General features: G+C 40.1%; 1 pseudogene; it reads right to left on the reverse strand.

Moving 5' to 3' along the window:
- The window catches only part of LOC133283733 (protein SGT1 homolog B-like), a 30,852-nt pseudogene extending 11,321 nt beyond the window's left edge, over positions 1-19,531 (reverse strand).
- Positions 19,532-19,756: the final 225 nt, after the last annotated feature.

Raw genomic sequence — 19,756 nt, forward strand, 5'->3', positions numbered from 1 at the left:
GTTTAGTTATCATATTTGATTATATGATATGTTATACGAGATATGTTCAGTATAGTATGATATATGATGTTTTGTATATTATGTATCTGACTGCCATGCAGGAAGTGAGCCCTGGGTATGGAGAGTTCTCTATAAACCTGGAGCTTACTAGAGATTCGTCTCTAACCCCGTTTGGGGATATGATTTCAGGAACACAGTTAATTGAAGAGCTCTCGTGGGACAAAGACAATACCCGTGGCTAGAGGTACTAGTATGAGGATATGGAGTTCTGGGTAGCCGGAGGCTACTATTTATTATAGAAGTTATTTTTGGAGAACATGTATTGTTGTATAGTGTTCTATTCATTTGGTGATCATGATGTTTGATCCTTTATTTTGTATATGGCCTGTATATGTTTTGTACATGTCTTTCAGTTGGATGCATGTACATTTGAGTATTCAGGCATGTTGATATGATGTTGTAGTATTCAGTTTATGTGTTGGATTGCATGTTGTTAGACATAGTGGCACAGAGCCAAGTTATGCATGCGCCCATGGATGGGTATATGATCCTATATGGATATCTGATATGTCTGAAAGTATATACTGTATAAATTGTCTATCAGGGTACCTTGAGAGTGGGATTTGCAAATCCCCAGTTATCCGATTTACAGAGGTTACTCTATCCAATTTTCGTCTCCGTCAAATAAGAATTAAATTAGAAGAAGTATGCAATGTGATATGTCATGTGAAAAAGGATTAAAGAAAAAGAAAAAGTTAGCTCGTATTTTCGTAAGTTAAGTCTTCCGCTATTTCTGTTTGTATCATATGTATGTTAATTGAACTGGCTCGAGACGGGGATGTTACAGTTTGTATTTTTGCAGCAAAAAATATGGTTTATATTCTTGTACCAAAAAAATGGTTTACATTCTTCAAGAGATCAAAGTATCTGACCTTTTTTAATGAAATTTTTGTTTTCACACTTTTACCATCTCTTTTAAAATTTCAGAGACCTTTCTCACACAAACCCATAACACACAGGGATTTTACAACCTTCTGTGCTCATAAATGCATTTTAAGAGTCTTCGATCCACACAAATACTAATTATCAGTATATATGCATTAAAAATTATTTGCATTGTATCTGTTATCGTGGGTATAGTGGTTGCTCCACAATCTGCAATACCACTATATAGTGTTTCTAGGATTGGCCACTTCACACCGCTATTTGAAATTCACTACTATGATACAAATCAATAAAGAAAAATTCCAGAGCACAAGACTTCCCGATTATCTGAAGACAGGGGAGAAGGTCGAATGTATGCAACCTTATCCCTGCAATTTTTTGCAAAGAGATTGTTTCTCATACTTGAACTTGTGACATTCCAATCACAAATTAAGGAGCAACAATAACGTTACTTCAAGGTTCACCTCTCCATGATACAAATCAATCAACAACAACATCAACAACACCTTTATCCCAAATTAATTGGGGTCGGTGGTAGATGAACCCACATGAAAGATACAAAACGGTTGAAAAAATAAAAAAATAAAAATAAAAATAAAAAATAAAAAATAAAAAAAATAAAATAAAATAAAATAAAATAAAATAAAATAAAAATATATGTATATATAAATAAATAAAAGTAAAAAAGAAAGGGACAAGAAGAAGTGGGGGAAATGAAGGGGAAAAGGACTAAAAAGGGACCATTTGGAACATAGGAATAACAGCGGGTCTAACCCTCCACCATACTTATAGCTTTTCTCCGTTCCGTTCTAAGACTTACTATCCGCCAATCTATATCCCACTCCATTAAATCTTGTTTTACTACCTTCCCCCAAGTAAGCTTCGGCCTACCTCTGCCTTTTTTTGTGTTTAGCTCTTGGTAACAAACTTCTGTTCTCACAGGAGCATCCATGGGTCTTCTCATCACGTGCCCAAACCACCTCAATCTATGTTCTCTCATCTTCTCGGCTACCGGTACTACTCCGACCTTTCGTCGAATATCTTCATTTCTTATCTTATTCATCCTTGTGTAACCACACATCCACCTTAACATCCTCATCTCTGCTACTCCCATCTTATGCTCATGTTGCCTATGTGCTGGCCAACATTCCGCTCCATATAGCATTGCCGGTCTTACTGTCGTTTTATAGAATTTTCCTTTTAACTTCAGGGGGATTTTGCGGTCACACAAAAATGCAGATGCACTGCGCCATTTCATCCACCCTGCTCTGATTCTGTGATTTACATCCTCATCAATCTCTCCACCTTTTTGTAAAATGGAGCCCAAGTATTTAAAAGCATCTTTTTTGGGTACCTCTTGACCATTTAGATGCACGGGCTCTTGGTCCCCATCTCGTACCAGAGAAAACTCACACTTCAGATACTCAGTCTTGCTTCGACTTAATGTGAATCCTTTGGATTCCAATGTGCTTCTCCACAGTTCAAGTTTTTTATTAACACCCTCCTTGCTCTCATCAATAAGCACAATATCGTCTGCAAAAAGCATACACCATGGCACTTCCTCTTGAATATCTTTTGTTAGTTCATCCATAACTAAGGCAAAGAGGTAAGGACTTAGAGCCGACCCTTGGTGTACACCTACCGTGATAGGAAAATAACTTGATGATCCGTTACACGCTTTTACACATGTAGTAGCCCCATCATACATATCCTTAATTGCCTTTACATACTTTAATGGAACCTTTTTCTTCTCCAGAACCCACCATAAAACTTTCCTTGGAACCCTATCGTATGCTTTCTCAAGGTCTATGAACACCATATGCAAGTCCTTCTTCTTTTCTCGGTATCTTTCCATTAGTTGTCGCATCAAGAAAATGGCTTCCATGGTACATCTTCCTGGCATAAATCCAAATTGATTTACAGAAACCTTGGTATCTCTCCTCAAGCGATGCTCAATAACCCTCTCCCACAACTTCATAGTATGGCTCATTAGCTTAATGCCTCTATAGTTTGAACAATTCTGTATATCTCCCTTGTTTTTGTAGATAGGCACAATCATACTTTTCCTCCATGCATCAGGCATCTTATTCGTCTGGAGAATCTTATTAAAAAGATTGGTCAACCATTTTATTGCCACATCCCCCAGGCCTCTCCACACTTCAATAGGGACACCATCAGGCCCCAAGGCTTTATTAGTCTTCATCCTCTTTAAAGCCTCCTTAACTTCATGTGTATTAAAACAAAAACAATTCAAATATGTTCTCTAAATTTGATTCTAAAAACTAAAAAAATAGTTATAATTTGTAGAACAATTTTTACAAAACAGGACATATCAAATAGGTTTTTTTTGTTCTAAAAATCAAAAAGTTCTTTTTGAAAACAGAATTCAAACATGCCAGTAGTCTCTGAATAGCAGAATGTTATTGAATCTGTTTTCACTGTGGTAAGATCCCACTCCCCTTGTTCACCCAAAACCCAAAGAACAGCAAGAAAGAATTGAACAGAGAATGAAATCTGGGTTTCCTCTTTTATTTATTGGATATGCACAAAAAGGGGTTACAACGACTGCAATTGCAGTCGGTTAATGCAACTCGAGAGGCCCTAACTTCCCTCAGAGAATGAAATCTGGGTTTCCTCTTTTATTTATTGGATATGCACAAAAAGGGGTTACAACGACTGCAATTGCAGTCGGTTAATGCAACTCGAGAGGCCCTAACTTCCCTCCTGGTTTTCTGAGAATAACTTCCCTTTTCTAAATGACTACTTACCTCCTATTACAATGATTCAGTCCCTATTTATACAAAACCAATGCCACACTGTCCATACAACTAATCAACTAAACAAATGTATTAACCACATATTAACAAAAAATAACAGCACTAAGACTCTTCAGCAGTTTCTCCCACGTGTTCATCAACTGCCTTCGTGTGTTTGTTCTTCTTCTTCCTGACATAAACCTTGAGACCTTGGGTCTCATCAATATTCCCGTCCAATTTCAGTACGTTGTCCTCAAGGTTAAATGAGGGGAACTGTTTCTGCAGAAGCATGAAATCTTCCCAACTGTTTTCGAATGTGGGAAGTTGTTTCCACTTAATCAACACTTCTAATATGGCTCTGCTCGACCTATGCCAGTCCACTACTTCTTCTGGTTCAACCATAAGCTCCCAGTCATCATTCAAAACAGCGGAAAGTGGCTGAGCATTGGGAATCGATTTTACTGCTGGTTTCAACAAAGATACATGAAATACTGGATTTACCTTGCTGGATTTTGGGAGTAGCAATTTGTAGGCAGTCTCCCCAATACGTTGAGTGACTTCAAATGGGTCATAGAATCTTGGGCTAAGTTTTTCATTAAGTTTCTTAGCCAAAGACCTCAGCCTATACGGTTGTATCTTGAGGTACACCATGTCACCAACTTCAAATTTCTCTCTCCTATGTTGATTGGCATGAATTTTAAGTCTGTCTTGCGCCTTCACCAAATTGTCCTGCATCTCCTTCAATATAATGTCTCTCTCCTTCAATAACTGATATACGGCTTCTACTGTTGATGCAGAATTTCCCACCCTAAATATACAAGGTGGATCACATCCATATAATGCCTTAAAAGGTGTCATTCCAGCTGATGTTTTGTACATAGAATTATGCCAAAACTCTGCCCAATGCAACCATTTGGGCCACTGTTTTGGTCTGGGACTGTAGAAACACCTCAAATATGCCTCCAAACACCTATTAGTCACCTCAGTCTGCCCATTTGACTGAGGATGATAGGCTGAACTATAATGGAGCTACTTAAACATTTCAGTCCAGAAATGACTGAGAAATACCTTGTCTCTGTTAGAGACAATAGTCATAGGAAATCCATGTAACTTCACAACTTCCTTAACAAATAGGGAAGCCACATCCTTGGCATGATAGGGATGACTTATAGCAAAAAAATGCACATATTTAGTTAGTCTATCTACCACTACAAATATAGTATCTACCCCACATGCCTTTGGGAAACCCCCCACAAAGTCCACTGATATATCAGTCGATACCTTAGCAGGCACCGATAAAGGCTGAATCAGTCCTCCTGGAGATAAGCTTTGCACCTTATTTTCCTGACATATAGCACATTCAGCCACATGTTTCTTAATCCTCCATTTCATTCCTTTCCAGTATACTGCTTCCATGGCCTTCTTGTAAGTTCTCAGAAATCCAGAGTGTCCCCCCAGTGGTGAATCATGGAACTCATGTAAAATGTGGGGGATAAATTGAGAATTTTTAGATAAAACCAACCTTCCTTTAAAAAACAATCTTCCCCCGATCAACTTAAAATCTTCATGTGACTCAGGATTAATTAATAAATCCTGAATAATGTTGTGTAGTCTCTCATCTGTATGTAACTCGTTCTCCATGACTTCCAAATCGGGTAATTGTAAATTGGAGATAGCATTCAGACTTCCTCTTCTGGACAGAGCATCTGTTACTAGATTTTCCCTACTTGGCTGAAACTGGATTTCAAAATCATAACCAAGAAGCCTCGACACCCATTTATATTGTTCCTCAGTCAAAGCCTTCTGCTCGTTCAGAAATCTCAAGCTTCTTTGATCATTTTTAATCACGAAATGCCTTCCTATTAAGTAAGGTCTCCACCTTTGCACCGCGAACACAATAGCCATAAGTTCCTTCTCAAAAACCGATTTTGCCATCGCCCTTGCTGAGAATCCTTGACTGATATATGCTAAGGGCCGATTTTCTTGCATTAACACAGCCCCAATGCCCTTTCCTAATGGATCAGTAACTATAGTAAAACACTTGCCAAAGACAGGCAATCCTAGAACCGGGACTGTGCTCATAGCACATTTTAACTCCTCAAACGCCCTTTCTGCCTTTGTAGTTCACTTAAAATTGTCTTTCTTTAGCATATCCGTCAGTGGTTTTGCTATTTTGCCGTAATCTCGCACAAATTTTCTGTAGTAGCCGGTCAAACCCAAAAATCCCCTCAACTCCTTAATCTTCCTCAGTTTAGGCCCTTCATTCATTCATTACCTGAACCTTACGAAAATCCACACTACATCCTTCCTGCGAAATAATATGCCCCGGGTACTCTACCTTAGACTGCCCAAAAATGCATTTCTTGTAATTAGCTTGTAGCTTGTGCTTTCTCAACAACTTCAGCACCTCTCCCAGTTGTACCATATGCTCCCCACAGTCTTTGCTATATATCAAGATATCGTCTAAAAACACAATAACAAACTTACGCAGAAAAGGTCTGAGCACGTCATTCATCAGTGCCTAAAATGTAGAGGGAGCATTGGTTAAGCCAAAAGGCATAACCAAGTACTCGTAGTGTCGAATCCTTGATTTCCCCCCAAATTTTCATCGTTCGAATTTAGGAAAGACCCATTAAACTTTGCATTGACAAATGAACCGCTCCTCGTTCGTCGTCCAACTTGGGGATTTGAGACTCGCCTTCGTTCTCCAAGTTCGACGCCTCTCCTTCATCTTCTTCCTCAACTATCATCAAATACATCTTCTTTCTGGGCAGACATGATTCAGATTCCATTTGTCTTTGGAGGTGAAACAAAACCCCTTCCTTCGTCGTTCCTTGATCTCTTGTCTTGGTAACCTTCGATTATTAGACACTAGTTTTCACTCTTTGGTTGATTGAAATAGAGCCCTTAGCCATTGAGCCTGTATTCTTGGATCCATCATTAGTATTGGGCCTGTACTGATTTTGGCCCAATGTCCATGATGACCCAGCTAGCTGACCCCTTGTACGTTGTTGTGTCACCAATTCCCCTAATCAACGTCGTTTTTCCCCCGTTAGTCCCTTTTGTTCCCATTCTGATTAAATCGTCTTCTACCCACGCTTGATTTCGTCTTTCTAGCTTCAAAGCAAATCGAATCATATCTAATAGCCTGAACAGATGATACAGAAGCAATTCTTCTCGAATGCTAGGTCGCAACCCATTAAGCCACGCTCCCTTCAAGAACTCCTCATCTTCGTATCACATCATGCTCACCACCTTCTCAAAATCGGCCTGAAATTCTGCCATTGTGCCTGTTTGTAGCAACGCGTACAGAGGTCTGAAGGGATTGTCCATGGTTTCTGGTTGTAAACGATTCAGTAACTCTCTCCGGAACTAATTCCATGTGGAGTGTAGGTTACACATCTCCCACCACTGAAACCATGTGAGAGCATGTCCCTCTAAAAACACCATCACCCCCAATCTTTTCCTCTTATTCAATGTCACTAATCAGAAATAGCATTCTACTTTTTGCTGAGCCAAGCATGAGCCTCGTTCCCAACGAAAATTGGGATTTCGAGCCTTCTTCGATCCTCTCTTTGATTCCTCCTTCGATGATTATGAGCGTCAGCTTCGACAGATTCCTCCTCCTCTTCTCTCGTTCTGTTGCATCTTGGTCGACCCTCGTGACCTCCGCCTCGAATATGGTTTATATTCACTGTCATCTCATCCATACGGTGTATAATTTCTGCTATGCCATGTTCTGTTGCCATGAGTCTTCGTTGAGTTTGGACCGTGTCCCCAACGTCGCCACCTCCTACCTTCGAGTTTTCTAGTTGAATTCATACTGCGCATGAGTGCCATCTTCCACTCCCAAGAACGGGAGCTTTGATACCAGTTGGTAAGATCCCACTCCCTTAGTTCACCCAAAACCCAAAGAACAGCACGAAAGAATTGAACAGAGAATGAAATCTGGGTTTCCTCTTTTATTTATTGGATATGCACGAAAAGGAGTTACAAAGACTGCAATTGCAGTCGGTTAGAGCAATTCATGAGGCCCTAACTTCCCTCCTAGTTTTCTAAGAATAACTTCTGTTTTCTAAATGACTACTTACCTCCTATTACAATGATTCAGTCCCTATTTATACAAAACCAATGCCACGCTGTCCATACAACTAAACAAATGTATTAACCACATATTAACAAAAATAACAACACTAAGACTCTTCAGCAGTTTCTCCCACGTGTTCATCAGCTGCCTCCATGTGTTTGTTCTTCTTCTTCCTGATATAAACCTTGAGACCTTGGGTCTCATCACACTGATACACAGTGAAGATATTTATAGGGCTACAGTTGCTTGAACAAACAGATCTTGTAACTAACTAGCAACTAACTGGCTAACTAACTGACTGCTAAGCTAACTGAGCTAACAGACAAGCAGTAAGCTAACTAAACCAACAGTAGCACATAATTACTAATAGAAGTAGAACACGCTGTGTATATTCTACTAATAAGCAACAACTAATCAATAATACTAGGAAAATAACAGACTTATTTCCAAGTTTTCCAATCAGACATTGAATTGACAAATTGTAATATCTTAAAAATCCTGAGGGAACATTTTCTAAAAGCTCATTGTTAGATATAATTCCAGTTATGGAATTTCATATAACAGCTTAAGATTTCAATAAGTTGGTTCATGATACAATATTAGAGCCAGCCCCATTGCCCAAGTGGTTTAGAATTTTGTCCTTGACAACCCCACTATGCTAATACAACGTTGAATTTCAGCACAAGTTAGGTCGATAGGCTTGTAGCTTGTGCACTGTCAACATTTCAAATCCAAAAGTCTCTTGCATGAAGAGAAGTGTTATGGATGTAATTGTTGAGATATATAGTCCCACATTGGTTGTATGTGCAACTAATGTGGAGTTTATAAGGTCTTGGGCACTCTCACCCTTTGAGCTAGCTTTTGGGGTGGTGTATCCCAAGGTTCTTTACATGGTATCAGAGCTTGATCCTCACCGCCTCCCACTTTAAAGTGGAATTAAAATAAAAAAGCACAAAAGGTACACCAAAAATTGGGCCTGTGCATTGTCCACCCTTCAAGCCCAGTGGGCTCTCGTGTGAGGGGGCGTGTTGAGATATATAGTCCCACATTGGTTGTATGTGCAACTAATGTGGAGTTTATAAGGTCTTGGTGTTGAGATATATAGTCCCACATTGGTTGTATGTGCAACTAATGTGGAGTTTATAAGGTCTTGGACACTCTCACCCTTTGAGCTAGCTTTTGGGGTGGTGTATCCCAAGGTTCTTTACATGGTATCAAAGCTTGATCCTCACCGCCTCCCACTTTAAAGTGGAATTAAAATAAAAAAGCACAAAAGGTACACCAAAAATTGGGCCTGTGCATTGTCCACCCTTCAAGCCCAGTGGGCTCTCGTGTGAGGGGGCGTGTTGAGATATATAGTCCCACATTGGTTGTATGTGCAACTAATGTGGAGTTTATAAGGTCTTGGGCACTCTCACCCTTTGAGCTAGCTTTTGGGGTGGTGTATCCCAAGGTTCTTTACATGGTATCAAGAGCTGGTTCAAATCCAGTCTCTTCCCTGTTCTGACTTCCCTTCCATTCTTTTTTTCGTTTTTTGCCTCTGTCAAGGCCAGAACCCTCACCTAGACACCTCCAACCACAAAACCAAGGCCACCATTAGGTCCAGAACAAAATTCCGAGCCAGCCAACACAAGACCCGTCGCCGGAGACCCAGCCACGCGCCGCCACGCGCCACCAACATCCTTCAGCTTCGCCGGCGCGTGTGGTCCACGCGCCGCCCTCCCATCATTTTTTTCTGGCGGGTCATACCCCGTTCTAATCGTCTGGCTTCCCTCTTCCTGTTTTGAGGGTCAAAAATCATATTTGGAGGAATTTTGTTTTCTGGGTATTGTTGTTAGGAAGCCATGGACACTGAAACTGTTGAAAATTTATCTGGTGTTTCGACCGGAACCTCACCCCTTCCCATTTCTTCGTCTTCTGGAGACAACCCAGCAATGCAGATCACCAATCACCGTTTAAACGGTAGAAACTATGTGCAATGGTGTCAATCTGTTAAGTTGTTTATCCAGACCAAAGGGAAGATGGGGTATCTGGATGGAAAAAAAGGTTCAACCAGCAGAACATGAACCTGGCTATGATGCTTGGGTGACTGAAAATGCTTTGGTCATGACATGGCTGACTAATTCTATGGAACCGGATATCAGTCAAACTTATTTATTCCTTGATACGGCTCAAGAAATTTGGGAAGCTGTTAAAGAATACTACTCTGACCTGGGCAATGCCTCTCAGGCTTTTGAACTCAACAACCAATGTGGGACTATATATCTCAACAGTAATATAAAATAAATAAAAGTAAAATAAAACTATCCATTCGCTTTTACCTAACAACTTAAGTTTTGAAATAGTTGGTTCTTGAAATGATATCTAAATTTCTATGACCAAGGGGGGTCAAGAATTCAATCCTTGCCTTCCCCCATTCTTTTGAATAAAAGTTGAGTTCCTCCCTAGGCTCCTTGCATTATCCATGTTTCAAGCCCATAAATGCTATGGTGTGAAGGGATGTGTTAGATATGGAATGATTCATGAGCTTCAAATAATAACTTAAGCATTTGGGAGAGTTAATTCTTAACTTTTAAAAATAATAAACTCCTGATGATATGCACAATAAATACATCAGCAGTAGTACTATCCACATATAAAACAATAATCCTAGCAAAGGACATAAACAACCACAAAGCTGTACTAACCTATATTTAGGTTTAGCCACTGGCACTGTTGGTTGCTCTGGAAGATTATTCTCTGGCTGAACATCTTTTGGGGATTCGTCCTGTGTAGTAGTCTCTTCTTGTATAGGCATGGTATAAGATTCTTCTGTTTAACACAATATTTCCATCAAGTTCATGTCAGTTTCCTAGCAAAAATGGCATATATCCACATTTTCCCTTTGAAAGTTCAAGACACAATCATCAGTCACATATAATTCAAACAAAATCTAAAACAACAAAATTAAACCCCAAAAAAATTACAAATTTCACCAATTAGAACGAATTTACCACAAAAAGAATTTTAAGTTTACCTGCAATGAGCTTATCACATTCTTTGATCAATTTAGCAAATTTTGATTCACCTGGAGACAATGAAGCACCCATCTCCAGAGCAGCCTTAGCAGTCTGATATTCCTCAAGCTTCATGCATGCAGTACTGCAACCGAAATAACAAATCAAAAATTGAATCAAGAAATTTAGTAACTACAGCACAGTTGAACAAGGAACAAGAATATAAAGAGTATCACGCATTTATGATGGCATTGGCAACATATATGGTCAAGCATCAGTTATGGTGATTGTTGAGATATATAGTCCCACATTGGTTGTATGTGCAACTAATGTGGAGTTTATAAGGTCTTGGGCACTCTCACCTTTTGAGCTAGCTTTTGGGGTGGTGTATCCTAAGGTTCTTTACAACCAATGTGGGACTATATATCTCAACACGCCCCCTCACACAAGAGCCCACTGAACTTGAAGGGTGGACGATGCACAGGCCCACCTACCTGTGCGAAGAAAGAAATTCCACTAGAAAGAAAGTGGGGGGCGGTGAGGATCGAACCCCGGTACACCGAAGGAGGGAGCATTATCACAAGGTAAAAAAAGCAGGTTGAAGTAGCCACCCTCAAAACCACGTCACTTTGGTATGGCAACGTGGTATGGCCACATTATTGGAAATGATGCCAGATGTTTAAAAAAAAAATTAAAATTTATTCGTATGACAACAAATGATCACCAAATTATCCTAAATAATATTTAAACACAAATTAATTCATCACAATGCATTAAAGACAAAGTAATACAAATAAAAGTACAATAGACATAATAATTTAACAGAAAATATAAGTCAAGACATGTGTTAGAAATAATATTAATTTATTATTATTAGAATAGTCTAGAATAGTCTAGATTGTGGGCTTCGCCCATTAGGTCATCCCATTAGGTCTTTTAGTCTCTATAAATAGAGAGCCTTCTTGTACAGTGATATACACTTGAATATACAATAATATTCAGATTCAACTTGGTATCAGAGCTCTCGATCTGAGGGCTCTGCTTCCGCATATATATCTTTTCCTTTCTTATTTACTGTCGTGCATCATACCGGCAAACCTTTTTACCGCCGTGCATCATACCGGCAACCTTTTTCAACCCTCCGAACATTGTTAGACCCTTTTTCGATCTCAGATCGTCATCCTCCTTCATTATTTGACCGGAAAACACTGTTCACATCGCCAGAAACACTGTTCCGTCGCTGTTCATCACTGTTCCGGCCACCTTTCCGGCGAGAAACCACGCGATCAGGATCCCCTCACGCCGACGACCATTTCTGTCCAAGACCCGTCCCAAACGGCCGCCGCACGCGCCTCCACGCGCCACCATAGCCGTCTGCGCGTGGGCCTCACCCGCCACCTCTCTCCGGCGCGTGTGCACTGTTCCGGCCACCTTTTCCGGCCAAACCAAGGCAGACAGGCTCGCCTCTGCCTCCTCCTTCCAGATACGGTGCCCGTTCGTTGTGGGTCTCTTCCGTTCGAGGGTTTCCAGTGCAAAAGTCGCTACTTTGTTCCTTTTTCGCGTGACTTTTACCGTTTTTTGGTTGTCTGATCGCTGTTTCTGATGGAAGGAACCAGTAAACATCCTTCCGGCATCATTTAAAGTGCTATTCCATCTATCACAACTCTGAAATTGACCGGATCTGCCACTTACAAGACCTGGTCTACCTCCGTTAAGATCTGGTTTACCGGTCAAGGCCATGACAAACATCTCACCACTAAGAAGACTGATATTTCCAAAGATCAGATGACTGAACGGGAGAAAGTTGATGCTCAGCTCCTCAGTATTCTTTGGCAATCCATTGATTCATCTCTTCTCAATATTTTCATTCCCTTTGAGACCTGCTATGATGTGTGGACGGAAGCCAAAAACCTCTACACCAATGATATTCAGCAACTTTATTCCATTGTCTCCCAGATGATGGATTTGCGCAAATCACCCGAAGCTCGTATGGAAGTTTATGTTGGTAAGATTCGTTCTTTGATGCAGGAATTTTTGGCTATGTTACCTCATGCTGCGGATGCTACAGTGTACAGGACGCAAGTGGAGCGTCTCTTTACGGTTGTGACTCTCTCTGGTCTCCCTGACGGATTAGAAAGTGTTCGTGAGAACATTCTAACCAGTACTGAGATTCCCAGCATATCCCAGACCTTTCAGCGCCTTCTGAATCTTCAAGATAAGGTGGCCCCCGCACACGTGCCAGCTACTGACTCTACTGCTCCCTTGTCTGATTCTGCTGCTTTAGTCTCTCGTGGTAATTGGAACAATGGTGGTCGTGGTCGTGGCCGCGGACAAGGCGGTCGCAGGCCCATGACATCATATGGCCCAGGCGGGCGCGGACAGACGACGTTATATCGACAGGGTGGCCGAGGACAAAGGCCTCGGTGTAATTATTGCCAAAATCTGGGCCACATTGAAGAACGTTGCTACAGAAAGTACCCTCACTTGAAGCCACCACATATGAACTTTGCTCAAACAGATGTTGTGCCGCCCTCTACCAGATCAGTGACTATTTCCGCTGCAGACTATGAGGCCCTTCTCCAGAAGAGTTCTTCTCAGCCACCTGCTCCAGATACTGGTAATCATGTTGCTTGTTTTTCTCAATCGTCTCTTGGACCCTGGATAATAGACTCAGGTGCTACTGATCATCTTTGTGGTAATAAGGATCTTTTTACTTCCCTTACATTTTCTAATAATCTTCCCTCTGTTACTCTTGCTGATGGCACCAAGGCTCCAGCTCGTGGCATTGGGCAAGCCAAACCAACTCCCTTCTTGAATTTAACCTCTGTTTATTACATCCCTGACATTCCTTTTAATTTAATTTCTGTTAGTCAATTGACCCATTCTCTTTCTTGCTCTATCACCTTTTCTAAACAGTCTTTTTCTATGCAGGATCCGGGTACGGGGAAGACGATTGGAGCGGGCGGTGAGTCACGAGGTCTCTACTATCTGCATGCACCCTCTGCTCCAGTTGCATGCTCTCTCACAGAGTCTCCTGAGCTTCTCCATAGCCGTCTGGGTCATCCAAGTCTCTCGAAGCTTCAGCATATGGTTCCTTTTTTGTTAGGTCTTAAGTCTTTGAATTGTCAGTCTTGTCAGCAGGGAAAGCATACTCGCTCTTCCTTTGCTAGTAGAGTCAATAAGAGAGCTGCTGCTCCCTTTTCTATTGTTCATTCTGATATTTGGGGTTCGAGTCGGACTATGTCAGTTTTGGGTTTTCAGTATTTTGTAACCTTTATTGATGATTTCTCCCGCTGCACTTGGGTTTATTTAATGAAAAATCGTTCTGAGTTATTTTCAATTTATCAAAAGTTTTGTGCAGAAATAAAAACTCAATTTGGTGCTTCTATTCAAATCTTGCGCAGTGATAATGCAAAAGAGTATGTGTCTCTTGAATTTTCTAAATTTCTGGATACACATGGGACGATACACCAGACTACCTGTCCCCACACTCCACAACAAAATGGAGACGTTGAACGTAAAAATAGACATCTAGTTGAAACTGCACGTACCCTTCTCATTCATATGAACGTCCCACTCCGTTTTTGGGCAAGATGCTATTATCACCTCATGTTTCCTTATCAACCGCATGCCCTCTTCTGTGCTTAATAATGATGTTCCCCACAGTATTTTGTTTTCCGGAGCACCTTCTTATCCTCTGCCTTTACATATTTTTGGTTGTACTTGTTTTGTTCATGATTTTCCTCCAGGTAAAGACAAGTTGACATCCAAGGCCTTCAAATGTATTTTCCTTGGGTATACACGTTTTCAAAAAGGGTATCGTTGTTATTCTCCTGATCTCAAGCATTATATCGTTTCTGCTGATGTCACTTTCCTTGATCAGCAGCCTTTTCACTCTACTCCGTCTCCAGTGTCACAGGTTGATCAGGTCCTTCCTGTTCCTTTTCTTGACTTGTCTTTACCAACTGCAGGTGACCCTATTCCAGAGGAGCAACCCATTACCCCCATACCTGCAGATCGTCCTCTCCTCACATACCAGGGTCGTCAGCCTGCACCTCCTCCGACTTTGCCTCTTGATGACTCATCGCCCTTTCCTGACGGCTCTTCTCCTCCGGATCCTCCATCATAGACTCCTCTCATTGCCCTTCAGAAAGGTATTCGATCCATTCGAAATCCTCATCCCCTTTATTCTTACTTGAGTTATGACAGACTTTCTTCACAACATTTTACTTTTGTTTCTAGTCTCTCTTCTGTTTCCATCCCTAAAACCACAGGTGAAGCACTATCTCATCCAGGGTGGCGCCAGGCGATGCTTGATGAAATGCAGGCACTTCACTCCAAGGGCACTTGGGATCTTGTTCGTGCTCCTCCCGGGAAGTCTGTTGTTGGTTGTCAATGGGTGTTCATAGTTAAAGTTGGTCCTGATGGCACTATTGATCGCCTTAAAGCTCGCTTGGTGGCCAAGGGATACACACAGATCTTTGGTCTTGATTATGGGGATACCTTTTCTCCTATTGCTAAGATGGCTTATGTTCGCCTGTTTCTTGCCCTTGCCGCCATTCATCACTGGCCCCTTCTCTAACTTGATATTAAGAATGCTTTTCTACATGGTGACTTGCAGGAGAAAGTTTATATGGAGCAACCACCAGGTTTTGTTGCTCAGGGGGAGAGTTCTGGAATGATATGTAAACTTCGGAAATCTTTATATGGCCTGAAGCAATCTCCTCGAGCCTGGTTTAGCCGCTTTAGTTCAGTTGTTGAATCCTTTGGCTTAATCAGAAGCAAAGCCGATCATTCTGTCTTTTACCGGCATAGCTCTTCTGGCCAGTGCGTTTATCTCCTGGTCTATGTTGATGACATTATCATTACAGGCAGTGATCAGACCGGGATTGATCAGTTGAAAGAGCATTTATTCAATCAATTTCAGACCAAAGATCTTGGCAGACTTCGATATTTCTTGGGGATCGAAGTTGCACAGTCTAGGCGGGGCATTTCCATCTGTCAGAGGAAGTATGCACTGGATATCCTAGATGAGACTGGCATGTTAGACTGTAAACCCATTGATACACCTATGGACCCCAATGTTAAGTTATTACCAGGACAGGGGGAGCCACTGCCAGATCCTAGTCGCTACCGCCGACTAGTTGGAAAATTGAATTATCTTACTGTGACAAGGCCAGATATCTCCTTCGCAATGAGTGTTGCAAGTCAATTTCTTGATTCTCCCTGTGACTCCCATTGGGATGCAGTTATTAGAATTCTCCGATATATTAAAAAGGCGTCAGGAAGAGGTTTATTATATACAAATAAAGGGAGTTCAGAGATCTCTAGTTGTTCAGATGCTGACTGGGCAGGTTCTCCTTCAGATAGACGATCCACCTCAGGGTATTGTGTTCTCTTCGGAGGAAATTTGATCTCTTGGAAGAGTAAGAAGCAAACTGTGGTCGCCAGATCCAGTACGGAGGCATAATATCGGGCAATGGCAAATGCAACCTGTGAGCTCATCTGGCTGAGACAATTGCTTAAGGAACTCCATCTCTGTGAACAAAGGCCTATGAAGCTCATTTGTGACAACCAAGCCGCTTTGCATATATCCTCTAACCCAGTCTTTCATGAGAGGACCAAGCATATAGAAATTGACTGTCATTTTGTTAGAGAAAAGATCCAGTCAGGGGAGATCGAGACAGCATTTGTTAATTCCAATTATCAACTTGCGGATGTATTCACTAAAGCTCTTAGAGGTCCCCGAATAGATCATATTTATAACAAGCTGGGAGCTTTTGATATATACGCACCAGCTTGAGGGGGAGTGTTAGAAATAATATTAATTTATTATTATTAGAATAGTCTAGAATAGTCTAGATTGTGGGCTTGGCCCATTAGGTCATCCCATTAGGTCTTTTAGTCTCTATAAATAGAGAGCCTTCTTGTACAGTTATATACACTTGAATATACAATAATATTTCAGATTCAATTACATGAAAACACAATGTAGTGGCAAAGATTGGGTAAACACAATGTTAATTAAAAATTTGGGTAAAAATCAATCAAATAGAGATAGAAAAAAGATCGTGACACAAACTATGGAAACGATTGGAGGATAATGGAAGGAAAATGGCAGCTTCAGCTATGAAAATCGAGGAGGCTGCGAATAAGAGCGTTGAAGAAAAGGAAAAATGGGGAAAACTTAGGAATGCACACATGTCTGCATGTTTCAGTTCATATTTTATTTCTACGGTTTTCATTTGGATTGGCATGTATTATTTAGCTAAAATGATGTTTATTTGATAGGAACCAAACTTTTACTGATAAAACAACTGAAAATAGCTCCTTCAAAAACAGAAAATGCAGAAAATAAATGATAAATCTAGAGTTCTGCAGATGCATTGAACCTCTAGCCAAAGTCCATTTCTTTTTTCTTCTCAATTCATTCCTACCATGCACTTGCTATCCTTCCCTCTTATATTCTCATCTCCCCCTAATTGAATTGCCACCTACTACTATTCTTTGCCAGCTGAGTATTCAGTTATGCAGCAGACTTAACAACACGAATATTCCCTTTATTTCCTATTCTGTCCTCCTCACCCATGTGAGTTTATCCTTTTACTTCTTATTCCCTACCTCATAGCATATTACTGAGTAATAGGGGTCTATCATTATTGGAATAGAATACCACTTTAGATTAGATACCCATGTCTATTGAGTGTTTAAAGAGAGGTTAATCGGGTAAAACTCCAGAAATTTCCTGATGCAGCAGAATCAACCACATAACGTATATGCAACTTGCCTTGCCTTAGACCCATGTCAATGCCTTGAAAGTTAGTGGCTGCTTTTGACAACACTTAGCAAAGACAACATTTCAGGATATATTGAAGAAATTCAAAGCACGTAGTGATAATTACACAAGCGTAACAACAACGGAAAAGACAAAAACGGTGTAATAGCATTGTACTTACGCTTTTCGCAAATATGCTTTTGACAATGAAGGATTCAACTCAATTGCCTTGTTTGCATCCGTAATAGCCTCTGCACAAAAAGCAAGAAATTTAATTGCCAAAATTAGTAAATAATTACAGCTACATGTCCCTAGAAACCATGAATACGCACCCAAAATAACACGTAAAATCAAAAGTACACAGGACAGTTACATTTACAAGCACATGTAACTTGCAGGAAAGAGAGAATGAACAAGGAATCATGTTCCAAACCCAAATAAACAAATAAATAAGAAAATCAAACAACAGGATTGATTAAAAATAGATGTCCTTTACCATAAATCTATTTCAACTTACTACTTCTTTCTATTTCAACAGAGGAAGATATGCACAAAAGCCAGCAAAAGTCACATGGACAGAGAAAAAGATGCACAAAAACCATCGGATCTTGAATATGCAGAACACCACGATTCACAATTTCTGAATCGTATCACTCGATTCAAGCAACGATTCTGGCCACCACGCAATTGAATCATGGATAGCATGATTTCTACAACACTGGTTACAATATAATTTGATCATGTTTTTATGTTGGTTATACCATTTGACCATTAATTTTGATCATTGAAGTTTATACATTATTTCCATTCATTGTTGGAAACAAATACTCCAGTTTTCTGTTTCACCTTCATTTATAAGTTAAAAGACGGCTATTAACACGTTAGTTTTATTAATACCTAATATTTAATTAAAACTCATATTATAGACATACCATACATTCTATTCTACTTAAATGTTCAAAACCCTACCAATTACATACGTGCAAGCCATGGGTACACACCCTACTTTATTTAAATTTCAGTACAAGGTAAAATATGGAGGACAAGTCTTAGAGCAGTAGTAGTAAGGTTACTCTTTTGTGTGACAAGAAGGTCACTTGTTTGAGTCTAGAAAAGGGTTTTCCCTTTAGTCTAAGGTAAAGTAGGCCATACATCGTCCATGCTTCAAGCCAAATAACTATCAGCTTGAGAGGACATGTTACATAGCATCGTCATCACCTATATTTCAAACTAATAACTAGTTGGATCAGCATTCTATGAATCTTAACGAAAAGCAAGAAAAGATTGAGGAAATAGAAAAATCAATAGAGAAAATAAATAAATACATAAATAGGAGATAAAAAATTGGTTCTAGCTTAAGCTTTAGAGAAAGTTTTGATATTAATAGACTCTTCCACCCACAGGCAGACAGAGCAGGGAAAGGGAAATGTATGCAAAAAGAGAGAATCAAATTTGTAGCACCACTATATGAAAATTTCTCAAATAAAAAGTGAAGACATTAGGCATAATCATCAATTAAGACAAAAACACGTTCACAAGGACATTTCCCAACAATAAAAAAATCCCATTAATGCCGCAATAGATGACCCAATTGAATAGTGTCAGTTTTCAATAAAAACCTGATTATTCATACAAAGCAAGCAAAAGGGTATTCAAAAAACATAAACTTTACAAAATACAATAACATCATGAGGAAGGCCTATAGGGTGAGAGTGTACCAGTGAAGTTGTTGAGTTTGATGTTGGCCTGTGCACGATCAGCATAGAGGTCTGCTTTGTTGGGTTCGAGATCAATGGCCTGAGTGAGAAGGTCCACGGCGAGGTCCAAGTGATCTTCAATGAAAGCCTCTTTGGCTTTTGCTTCGAGATCAGAAGCCATGGGATAAAGAGAGAACAGAAGAAGATGAAGGTTAGAAGAAAGAACAATCTAGATAGAAAGTAAAGGGTACTCTCTCAGTGACTTGGGAGAGAAACAAGAGAATGATTGCGTTTGACTTGAGAATTGCAACTCCTTAATAAATAAATAAAATGACCTTAGATCAGGTCAATGCAAATATATTAATTAATTATGCAAAATGAATTAATTTAAATTAAAAAAATATTAATGTAAATCACTAAGAATCTAAATAATTTCAAATTTTAAAGTAGAGTGTGACATTGAGTCTAGGTGAGATAATTCAAAATAAAACTCGAATCAG

Source organism: Gastrolobium bilobum, unplaced genomic scaffold (assembly GCF_033153095.1).
Source record: "Gastrolobium bilobum isolate Gb01-03AN ecotype WA unplaced genomic scaffold, APGP_CSIRO_Gbil_v1 utg1608, whole genome shotgun sequence".
NCBI lineage: Eukaryota > Viridiplantae > Streptophyta > Magnoliopsida > Fabales > Fabaceae > Gastrolobium > Gastrolobium bilobum.